The following is a 12,493-nucleotide window of genomic DNA, read 5'->3' as shown; positions in this document are numbered from 1 at the left end:
GTGGCAAACAATGCAAAAGTCTCCAAACAGATTTGTGCGAAGGATTTCCACTTAACTTCTGTATTGTGTGTAGGAGTTCTGCTACCTCAAAGCATTTAACAAACCTCAATATAATTTTTCTTTGCAAGGCTGTCAAGAAAACTACTTGTATAGTAATGAATTTTGCTTACAAGGAAGACTGTAATACAGAACGTCACCCCATCTATGATCTTTGGTGTTGGTCGTGGCCAATACTCCAATAGGAAGAGGTACAATTTAAGTTCCTATCCAAAGATAAATGAAGTCAAACACTGTGAACTTTTTGTGTGTCCCTATTTTTTGTGTGTGTTTCAGTTTTAAACCAACTCATTTATTGAATTAATTCCAACCCAGCAGGACTCAATAGTACCTCTAAATTAACTAACCAATGCTCATGAGTTGGATTAGACCCATCTTTGAAATCTCTCTTCCTTTTGATCTCAAATACAGGCCGATAAAATTTTGTCACAGGTGGGGTGCTCTCACGCTGCCAAAAATAGTTCCAGTGAAAGACTGCTAAATTACTCAAAACTGCACACGCATAATGGTTCCAGAATTTGGCACACACATGCACATACTATGAATCTATTGCGAGGCAATGTGATTTTATAAGTTTGACTTGCACAGTTATTGAAAATGTTCTGGCACCGAAAGCTCATCCTCACCCCACCATTTCAGCCTCATGAGAGCAGCTTCTCTTCATTCAGCCCGTGTGTTATTCTTCATCTTAAAGTCTAAAAGCCAACATTTTGATTATCTGTCTTTAACCTGCATATCTCCAACTTGATCTCTTCTCGTCTATCTGCAGCAGTCCACATTACCCAGTGATGTATTCTGATCTCTCCTCATAAACTGGATTTTGCTCAGGTCAGAAAACCAGACACTCTGGAGTCTGATGTCTTAATGTAGACTTATCTTTATATCCTTTGATACCCTTTGATATAAAGATATGAGGGTGAGATGTCCACCAAGGCTATATGGAATATAAAAAGCCAGCAACTAATTATGCTGGGGCGCTCAGTCACTTTCTTTTTCTTGCATGTTCTTCTGTCTGTCCGTGTGAAATCCAAGAGGAGAAATCGAAAGGAGTGGCTGTGCACACAGTTGTGTGTGTGTGTGTGTGTGTGTAGAAAGATGAATACACTGGCCATCAGAGTTGAAAAGTGACTCATAACACAAAAGAGCACATACACAGTAGCAGAGACGGTGAGAAGAGAGACTGTACTCTGACTGCATAAAAAGGTTTACCACACCTCATTAGGATAATTACACTGACTCTGGCAGGGTCAAGAGTGCCTATGAATTCAGTCATAATGGACCAGAATGAGGAAGGTGACTGAAAGCATGAGACACAGATGGAAAGCTTTCTCGTTTAATTACTCTTCTCTACTCAGTGTATGTATTGCTCATCATTTTTAAAGAAAAAGGTAATAGATAAATTATTCAGAGTGAAAACTATTGTCCCAGGAAATGAAAATTATTCCAGCAAGATTTATGTAAAATCTTGGAAATACTTTATCTTTTGTTTAGCTGAATCATGAAATAAAAACAAATCACATACTTTACCTCATACTGATATATTACCTCATTTAAATCAGATAGGGACAAAGCAGTTGTCTCGCTTTCAACCCTATGAAGCAACCAACAGAGCAACATCTGGAAAATACAGATTTTATATCATGTTTTCCAAGCAAAAGTTTCAAAGTTTCATTTAATACCTACATATTACATAAATTGGACACTTAACCAAGACAATATGTCTTAAATCATCAGCGACCTTTCAGTTTATTTATTTATTTAAATTATGGGCATCTGCTTTCTTGCAAGTTTAGATAAAAACAATGGTGAAGAGATAAAAGATACCAACATGATGCTAAAATAAAACATGAAATAAAAACAGATTAAAGCTAACAAACTTACAAACATAAATGACAAGTGAACACAAGGTTCAAAAGCAAACGATGCGGCGAAAAGTAGCAATTTATCATTTTTGGAGGGGTCAACAGGAAACATATCTGATGTAAGGTCGATGGTTATATGAGGCAAACATAGGTTTGGTAACGTAAACTGATCCAGTCCATATTTTGGTCACATCAGTTAGAATTGTAATAAACAGAGTCCATAAGATATCCCACAAAGAAATCTGTCCACCATCATCAACAGAGTTTTGGTAACCATACGGTGGTAACAACCTTAGAGCATGTAGCTTGGGACAGCAGGAACACAAAGGTCACAGTTTATTCTTCTAGCTTTCCATCAGGGTTTAATAGTGCCTATATTGACACCGCTAACACCTGGATTACACTGCCTGACCATTCTGTCAAACCCCATGTCTGCTGCTTGACAAGCAATTACAGCCAATAGGTGTCAGAGCCTAACATCTCCAGCACAAGGTCATTGTCTGCCTTGTTTTCCGCCACCAACTGCAGGAATCTTAAGTTCAATGAGTTATTGCCACAGTGACAGATGTATTCATCTGAAACTGACAGCGTCACGTCCTCTGCCTATGATAGATTGCTGTTTAACAGTTCGCGGCTTGGTCCTTCTGGTGACATCTTTGTGACTGGCTGATAATGGATGACAGCTATGTCAAGATTCGTATAAACTGAAGGAATAGTTATCCTGGTAAACTGAAAATTCATGACAAGGGTTAAACAAATGAGTGTTTGTTAATTTGAAAAAAATCCACAAAATGGCATTACTGGCAGAGCTTCATAAAGTGCATTTAGATCCAAACCACCTACTCTTTTATTAGTTTGGCTTGCCAAAATCTGGATTTGATGCTATTAATTAATAAAATACTACAGGGGAGTATGTATATTAGCAAAGAGTAGGGTATGTTACAATACATTTTTTTGACAGCTACAAGCTGCTGGGATGTTCAGCAGTGAGCAAATGGGAGTGATTTAAACCTAAAGGTATAAAAGATCCAATAAGTTAATGACTGCATCTTTCACATGTTCCCATCGTCTAATGTTCATGTCAATTGAAATCAGGGGGCTAATCGTTTAAATGACAACACTATCCCTGTAGCTTTATTACAGGGACGTTTAACATGTACGTCAAATGAAACTGTACACAAATCTCACTGCTGTAATACAGTATATAATAGCAAACAATGATATGTTATATGTAAGTCATGATCTTTGGGTTTGGTCAGTTTTAAAATTTAATGGTGTCCAAAAAAAGGCCTAGAGAACACAGTGTCCTCTACAGAGAGGGAATTTAAAAGAAGAAGAAGATGAGCAACAGACAGTTATTACTTACTGCATTACTCAGTAAGGTTGTTATTTTAATTGTACTGTGGAGCCCCAGGACTTAAATTATATAACTTTTTTAAACAAGCAAAAAATAAACCAGAAAAATGGATATATTCCAACAAATTCTTTCTTGCAGCAGCTTATAGTTGCCCATTTTTAGCTTCCATGTTCTGTTAAAGAAGGTAACGTGTGAGAAATGTTTAAGTGCCTAAATGAACATCTCAGAAGTGACAATGGAAGTTTTATATAGTTTATCTAGTTTGTGTAGTTTACTGATTTTATACAGATACCTATACTGGTGTTCATTTGAATGAAAGTTTACATAATGTTGCTCTCTGTAATTGCAGTGTTTCTCCTTTTGTACAGCAGAACCCACACAGCAACAACTAGGCCTAGCTTCAATACTATTTTTGATATCATTGGGCCACAAAATAAAATAAATAGATAAATAACAGTTAAAAAAATAATTAGAGCAATATCAGTGATAACACTATTTTTAAGTTGACTGATACAAAGCAAAAATTAAATATTAACATAATATTAACATAAATATTAACAGAAATATTGTAAGATTAGATGTGTGTGCTGTGATGCCTCCTTATTTATTACATCTATTATAAGGGTACAGGCTGTGAGGACTGATAGTGTTTCCTGACTAGCTCCCACAATAATGTTATTGTTTTATTATTATCCATAGCTGTTAGCTGCTACTTTAATGATAAGACTTTAACAATAGTAGATGAGTAATCTAGCTATCGCATAAAGGTATCTTTAGTCACTCCCTTGTTTCCACATGAGTTGCAGTGGATGGATCTTCATGTTTGATTTGACAAAGATTTTATACAGGAAACACGTCCGGATACAGCCCTCCCTATAATCCCGAGACTGGGACCGGTACTAGGACTAGCTTTTGACACCCCTGAGGCTGGGTTTGTGGCTGCGGTTAACACTGAAGTACGTAAACATTTACAATTGTCTCTGGTGAGTAGAAATCAAATGTCTAGACGAGCTGTAATATGAGACTCCAAAGAGAATACTGAATTTAATATAAGTGAGATAAAAATAAAGCCATAGTATATGTTTTTGAAGGTAATTAAAGTAATAGAAAGTGTCAGATAATACAAAATATTAGTGATTTTAAATGATTTTCCTTCATCAAATTTTTTCATGTTACTAACATAAAATTACATTTCGCCCAGGCAAAATGGCAATTATGACTCTACAATATTGCATTTACAAATCCCAGAGGTATGATTTTCAGCACCAAAAAATTAAACTGACTGCAATCTGCTATGTTTTAGTGATGTGATGGTTGGGTGTAACACACAATTTAACACACTTGGTTATGTGAGTTCACATAGGCAATGTATACACAAATGTCCTGGAGACACATGAACATAAATTTGTGTGCATAAGCTATGACGTGTGCCAAAACAGGATGATGTTTTGATTGGCTTGGGGGTGTGTTTGCATATTCATGAGAAGAAAACCATTTGTGGTTTGATGAATGCTCACAGAAGGGGCTTCTGGATAGTTGACACAGCTAAATTAACTGGAGACCAGTGTAATTTTGTCACAGGCACGCATGCCCACACCAGTGCACACACAAGAACTTTAAGACTTTAAACATCACATGAAAATCCACCTTGAAACAAAATGCATATTATTTCAGAACATTAAGACTTGAATTAACGATGACACATGGAGCATTTAAAGGGATGGTTCCTCAGTGCTTAATAACGTTGTGGGCTCATAAGTGTTTTGTGTGAGATATTCCATCCCACTGAGTATAATTTGAAAGCAGGGTTTCCAGCTGTGATTCAGAAAATGCAGTTACATCCAAGTAACAACATGGGTGATGTCACCGTGTCCTGCCTGTTGTTTTCCATTATTCACTGTCAGCATCCCTATTTTAATCCACAAGCTTACCAGGGCCCAAGCCTTGACAACATGAAGAAGGAAAAAAATACCAAGGTACCTCGGTTATTACTACTGTCAGCCTAAATAAATACTAGAGTTGGACTAAAATACACTGTTTTTGCAGTCTATGCAGCCTACACAGCTGCAAAGTGTAAAAGCAAAGCCAATTCAGTGATATACTCACTGTAATTTTGTGAATGTATCAAGTTTAATATTGAATTGTTATTGAATGGAAACTGAATTTTGGATGAGAGGTCTTCATTAAAAGACGACTACTGGTGGTTGTAATGTGCTAGCTATTTCCAGTTAAGCTCTATGGTGCAAACTGCAGTCTTGAGTGACTGGTAACATATCATTGTATGCAAATTAAGTATGGCATGTTGGACAGGGCGATAGCTCTGTGAGATGTTGGGGGACCCAAAACTCAGCCTTGATTTTCTGGTCCAGTATCAGTCTTGAGAGGACATCATCACCACTGTGCGATAGAGCTGCACAGACTAAGACTTGTACTGTACTAATCAAATATGGATCTAATGCATGCAATGCACATACATATTAATGCGCGTATGATGGATATTCATCTGCACATAGTCACCCGACTCCTCCAACTTGATCTTACTTCTCCCTAAACATTGTTCTTCTTCATCATCTTCCCCATCAGCTTTTTTGTTTCCCTGTTAATCGTATTCCTTAATTAATTCTTCATTCCGAATGTCCAGCTTTACAAACTCCAGTAAAACTCCTCTCTCGTTCCTCAGAAAGCAGACAGACAGTCGGGTTTAATATCCCGCTACCACTCCAATCTCCAGTACATCTCCTCTCCTCATTTCCACACCCGCATTCAATTACTACAAATTACATGCAATTTAATTATTATGGTGCAGCAGATCTACTGTTCATTAGCTAAAGAACATGAGGTCTTTGTGAAAAGAGTGGAATGAGCGGAATTTGTGTTTCTCTTTTCTTTTTTTTTCCAGCACAATGCAAATGAAGTAAAGGGTGAGAGCAGGGCTTAGCCAAATGAAAATGCACCAAATGAAGCATGAATGAAGTGAAATATTGCACTAGAGTAAACACAGTGAATACCAATGATCTAAAAGACAATTTAATAAGATGTAAGACCAGAAATGATGGTATGATCAATAAGCTATTTTGTGGCCTACAGTAAAAACAACCCCCAAAGAATAGAACTTAATAGAAGCAAATCAGTTGGCGGCTAATTCTGCTACAGCTTAATTCCGTCTCTTCTCCCGCTGAACTTTTGAAATATTTATTGTTCATTTAGTTTTGACATTTTCCTCACCATTTATCCAGTGATGTCAAGGCAAATTGGATTTTATGAAACTAGATGGGACAGATGAGAGGATATTAGAAGCTACAAAGAAAGAAAGACTATTACAGTGTCTATTATCAATGACACTTTCTGTCACTTCACTTTTGAGTACTTCTCTATTTTAGCAATCAGTGAGTTGATGAAGAAAGACCCGAGTATAGCTGCAATGGCTATTATTGTCTTAGCAGTTCAACTTCACTTGTCCCCTCATCCTCTTTCCTCTCTTATTTCTTTCTCACTTGTAATTCCTCTAAGCTGATGGTTTATTTGATTTGCATTTTGTTGGACATTATCTGTCACGTTAGTATTTTTTGTTCTTTTCCCCTTTGGAACATGTATTTGAATTCTTTGTCTATATTTTCATTCTCTCTAAGCTCTTAAAATTCCCCTTGTTTCCTTTTTCTCATCTTGATTTATCATAGTTTATATTAGGATGATGACATTGGATGAAAAACGAGGATGCTTTCAGACATACACACACAAGAGGCACACATCCAAACAAAGCACTTGAGACAGACGAAAAATATATATGTATTTGAACAGAGACCAACTTGAATGCAGTATGAAAGGCTAATCTGTTGACAAGTGCAGTATTTCAGTGCATGTGGGTGTATTTGTTTCTTTACAAAACTGGAATGAAATGGGCTGATAAGATTTGTTTCCACAGAACATCATTTCAAATGGGTTATAAAAAATGATTTTTTTCATCAGATAGTATTATTCTTTTGGGAATTACACATAAGAAATGCACTGTCAGTCTGTTTCACTGAAGGGTGACATTGTTGAGTGATGATCTCCTTTTTGGTTGAAAACACCATATACTAGCACAGTCACTGAGTATTTGGAGAGCTACTGTTATTGTTTGTTACTAAAGCTGTATGCTTCATTTCCTTCAATGTTACATTTTAAACTTGATGCTACATTAAAGTGCTTAGTCTCAGCTTTAATTGGAGTAGGTTTAGTATTGAAACATGTTCAGATACAACTCTGTGAAGCTGTAGGGCTTTAAAAGTTTTATGAGTCATAATGTCTCATTTTTTGTGTGAAGCTAGTGATCAACCCTTAGTATCTTCTCTACTTCTGTGATGCTCTCTTGACTCCTCACTGCAGCCACTTGCAGCTGTTGCTTCTTGTCAGGTTTCTCTGCCTTTACTTTGGTCTTTAGTGACTGGAATGCAGCTCAGATGATTGAGATCTGGCAGTCAACTCGACCAGCTGAGATATATTCATATTTTATATACAAAGATTTAAACTTTTTCCTTGCTATAGCTGCAGCGGTGGAATTAGAATACCAGGCTGAGACCATCAGACTCTGTCTTCTTGTTATTTTGTGTTGTGTGTTGTTGTTTTTTTTGTGGATACATCTTGCTGAGATGACTTTCATAGACAAGTATACTGTGAGGATTCACATAGGCTTTTATTTTTTTAACACTGTGCTTAACTTCTTATTGGGTTTAACGGCTGATTGGGTGAGGTGGTCCCCTGGCTGTGTTTAGCGTTGTTGTCCTTTTGAATAATAAAATATTCATCAGTCACACTGTAGTTTTTTTATTTTTGTTTCCAAAATATAACAGAATATACTGCTCACAGTAAAACTGACAGACACTGGCCATAAAAAAGACTATTAGTACATTTTTTTCAGGAAGTCATGTACCTCTTATCAGCCCTTCAATTTGTGCTCCAAAAGTTTTAAAAGCAGTGACATGAATGCTTCTGAAATGTGGAACATATTGGTGTCTGTATTCGTGCATTCTTGTTCTAATCCTTCAGAAAAAAAGCAACTCTCAAAAAAACAAACAAACCACAGTTTGTTGTATTTGAAAGTACAAGCGAGCACATATTCATGTGCTATCCCGAGAAGCTTGACAGACACAAGCCATGACCCTCATTACCATTTCCACCACTCACTGAAGTCACGGTCTCTCCTGTTTACTTTCACTATTTTCAGCACAGCTTTGCCGTTCAGAGCAGACAGGCAGACGGCTGCAGGGGTTGCTTCTCACCACAGCCACGAGAATTTATGTTAGCGTGACTGGAAGATATGGAGTGCTTGAGCTTAAACAGTGTGTATGTGGGAGCTTCAGATGTTGGTGTGCAGGAACTACGAAATATCTGTGACATGACGTTTTTGCTTTTGTGAGTGACTAAGCTGGCATATTCGTGCCTGAGTGTGCAAATATAGTCAACCATGCATGTGACAGTAGATCGTAATGACAGATTTCTTGGAAAAGAGCAGCAGAAAAGAGAAAATAACAGGTAAAAGACATATCTGCTTGCTGATGAGCCTGTTTGCCTACCTGCACATTCAAATAATGTGAGAAAATCGGCATGCTTCTGACATCAGAATAGTTATATAAAGTATGCACGACTATAATCTCGTATATTCATATGTTAAGTACTGTATAATGTATAATGTAATGTAAGAGCTGGTGAAATTTTTATAGATATCTATATCTATCTCCATCTATCTCTCTATTTCTATCTCTATCTATCTCTCTCTATATATATCTATCTCTATCTCTACCTCTACCTCTCTCTCTATCTCTATCTCTCTATTTATGGATTTACAGTCTTAGTTATACAAATCAAATAGGATATTTCTAAAATAATTCTGCAACTTCTTGTAAAGAATTCCATTACTGTGTTCCCTATGCAAGATGTAGTGACAGCACGGGGGTTTGCACACTTAAAAGACTATGGAAGCTCTTACTTAATTTAATTAACTCAGACTTAATTTTGTGCCCCATTACTTTTGCCGTAGCCACATTATGACACTATGACTTATTAAGGGATTATATGCCTCTTAATAACCCGTACAGTACGAATGAGAAAAATATTCACAGCATATGTACATGTGGACAACTGGCTGGTTTAAAGCAGACAAAAAAAATCTATCCTTGAAATTTAAGTTTATTTGCCTTGCATGGTAGCTAACCTAGCTCATCAAAGAAAACAAATATCAACTTTTTGTAACCATAAAATGAACATTTCATGAGTTTTCTCAGAATACATAAAAGGTGCTAATGTTTGGGTTATACCTAGTGCAATATTATTTTGCACATGCATAAGATGATCTCCTGCCCTAGGCAGTAACTGTACGTTCTTTGCCTTGCCATTATCTTTCAGTACATCACTTCAAGGCCTCCCATCAATCTACATCACAATGAAACATGGTTGCACTGCAGGCCTGAGGGAAGGATAAGGGACAGATGAAAGAGAACGAAAAAGACAGCAGAAAATTGGTTTAAGAGAAGGGGATTTTAATGGCCATCCATTGGTATTTGAGAAATAACATCATATATGCCAGAGGACAATGGCAGATTTAATGTTGTCATACAGTCAAAGCAAAGACAGCATCAATATAAAAGACAGAAATTATCTGTAAAATTGACATTGATGGAAACTTTCCTAAAACTTTTCACATTTTCTATTTTATCTATCTATCTATCTATCTATCTATCTATCTATCTATCTATCACTTTCTGGCTTTTCATTTATTTATTTTTTGTACTTTCTAAAGATACACTATGCTGCAAGCAGGTGACGAGGCTTTCTCCTGACTAAGAGGACAGTGATTCATTTTCAGCTTCATCCTAGTTGTTTCCCTACCTTCTACTCTCCATGCATTTACTTAGTCTGAACAATGAGTACTGAATTTCTTAAGATCAACTTATCCTGTGACCCCTCAGTAATCTTTGTATCCTTTTTCCTCAATTTTCTCCAGCTCCTTCACTTTCAATTGCTCCTCATTTTCGCCTCACTATTACTTTTTCATACTTTCCCTTCTGGCATCTCACACTGCTTCTTCCCCTTGAATCTCATCTAATAGCATCTACCTCAGGTCTCTCTGTGGACCTATAATGTTTGCCTCTAATTCAGCCTTCAGCAGATAAATTAGCATCTGTCAAGGCTTTGCTCTGTGCTGGGAGCTTTGGCAGAAGCTGCTCTCTTTTTTGCATAATGGCACACTCCAGAGCCCTGGCACATTCACTCATCCTGTTATTTACTCTGACTCACAGGTAATGAAGCAGGGGACTGGTGAAACTGTGTGTGAGAGAGGAACGACAAGACCACGCTTGGAGCCAGAATGGACATCTGGCCTTGTGATACTGGGAGGATGACTTGCAAACTGGGGATATACAAATGTTTACAGTAGAACTAAACAGCTGGGCTGGAGGCAGATTAGATGCACACTGCAAAAAGTTTTTAGCTGAAGGCTAAGCCAATGACTGTGCTACAGTACTGAAATACAACCCTAATTCCGAAAAAGATGGGATGCTGTGTAAAATCTAGATAAAAAAAAGAATACAATGATTTTCAAATTTCATAAACTCATATTTTTGTAAGAAATTTATTATTTCATCAAAAATATTAGCTCATTTTGAATTTGATGTCAGCAAAACATCAAAAAAAAAATGAGACAGGGGCAGCAATGTTGGAAAAGTAATTGGTACTAAAAAGAAAAAGGTGGAGGAACATCTCGCAGCTAATTAGATTAACTGGCAACAGGTCAGTATCACTGCTGGGTATAAGACTACAGGACTTTGAATCTCTTATCGTCTACATTACAGAATATTATCAAAAAAAATTCGGTGAATCTGAAGAAACGTCTGAACGCAAGGGCCAATGTCAAAAAGAAAAAAGAAAAAAAAAAACACAAAACAATATTACAATATTAGATGCCAGTCATCTTTGGGTCCTCAGGTTGCATTGCATTAAAAACAGGCTCAATTCTGTCATTCAGGAACACTTCCAGAAGTCATTATCTATGAACACAGTTCACTGTGTCCACAAATGCAGGTTAAGTCCCTATCGTGCAACGAAGGAGTACAAGTGAAGCAAATGTGCCTTTATCTGGGCCAAAGCTCATTTAAAAGGCACTTTGGTTAGACAAATAGAAGTTTGAAATTCATTTTGGAAAACATGGAAGATGCATCCTAAGGACTAAAGAGGAGAAGGACCATCTGGCTTGTTATTGATTCAAAAGTCTGCATCTCTGATGGTATGGGAGCGCATTAGTGCCTATGGAAGTGGCAACTTGTACATCTGGAAAGGCACCATCAGCCTTAAGGATTTTATGTTTTAATATACATGCAATATACATTCAGATGGCATCTTTTTCAGGAAAGACCTTGGGAAAACAATGCTTAACAAGACTAAAATTTTTTCAGTTGACCTTAAAAACCAGCTCCAACTCTCCAGTCACCATACTGATAAAGATCAAACAGTAGATAATAAAACCCTAAAATAAATAAATCTTTTTTGCTGGCTTATATCTTGTAAGTAACACATAGCTTTTCTGCATTGAAAAGCACATTTTTTGCTGAATTTGCTTTTTGCAAGTGTAAACTTGATCACCGACGGAATATTAAAACACTACACTTTTTTTCCTCAAGACATCCAAACCAGAAAACAAAGGGCACTGTTTAAATTTTCAGGAAACATGTCTAACAGCAGCTTGTTACTCTCAAAAACTGCATTAAATAATTAAAGACTTTTATTACAATTTTATGCATCACTGACAGAACTCTAATCTTTTTCCACCTCATTCTGACAAACATTGTACCACATACGCATTCTTTTTTGCTAACTTGCAATACATTAAGTTTCCTGAAATGCCATTTGTTCCTGTGTGTGCTATAGTATTTAGATACTAATTCTTGTAAAAATCATATGGCAGCTTAGCTATATAGTCCAAACAATGTATTGAGTCCTTCTAAGGTGTACACAAAATCACAAAAGAATAGTTTATTGAATCAGATGTACAATTTAATAAACTGAATTAAAATCAAAATTGAAATTATATCTCTAAATGGTAGAATGAAACTTAGAGAGTGTAGTTAGGAAACTGGAAAGACTAAAAACCATATTTAAAAAAAACAGTGCCAAATGAATGGAAGAAACTAGGCCAACTGACAGAGGCGCTAATAGGTGTGTGTTCAAGTCGACTAAGACAAGACGT

The 12,493-nt window shown here is 36.6% G+C and overlaps 1 protein-coding gene across 2 annotated transcripts in view; it reads right to left on the bottom strand.

Annotated features, from left to right (window-relative positions):
• The window catches only part of LOC100696723 (alpha-1,6-mannosylglycoprotein 6-beta-N-acetylglucosaminyltransferase B), a 121,234-nt gene that overhangs the window by 86,418 nt on the left and 22,323 nt on the right, over positions 1 to 12,493 (bottom strand). The window lies entirely within an intron of this gene.

Source organism: Oreochromis niloticus, linkage group LG6 (assembly GCF_001858045.2).
Source record: "Oreochromis niloticus isolate F11D_XX linkage group LG6, O_niloticus_UMD_NMBU, whole genome shotgun sequence".
Classification (NCBI taxonomy): Eukaryota; Metazoa; Chordata; class Actinopteri; order Cichliformes; family Cichlidae; genus Oreochromis; species Oreochromis niloticus.
Note: the sequence above shows the minus strand (reverse complement) of the source record. Positions and strands in the feature narration are given on the sequence as shown.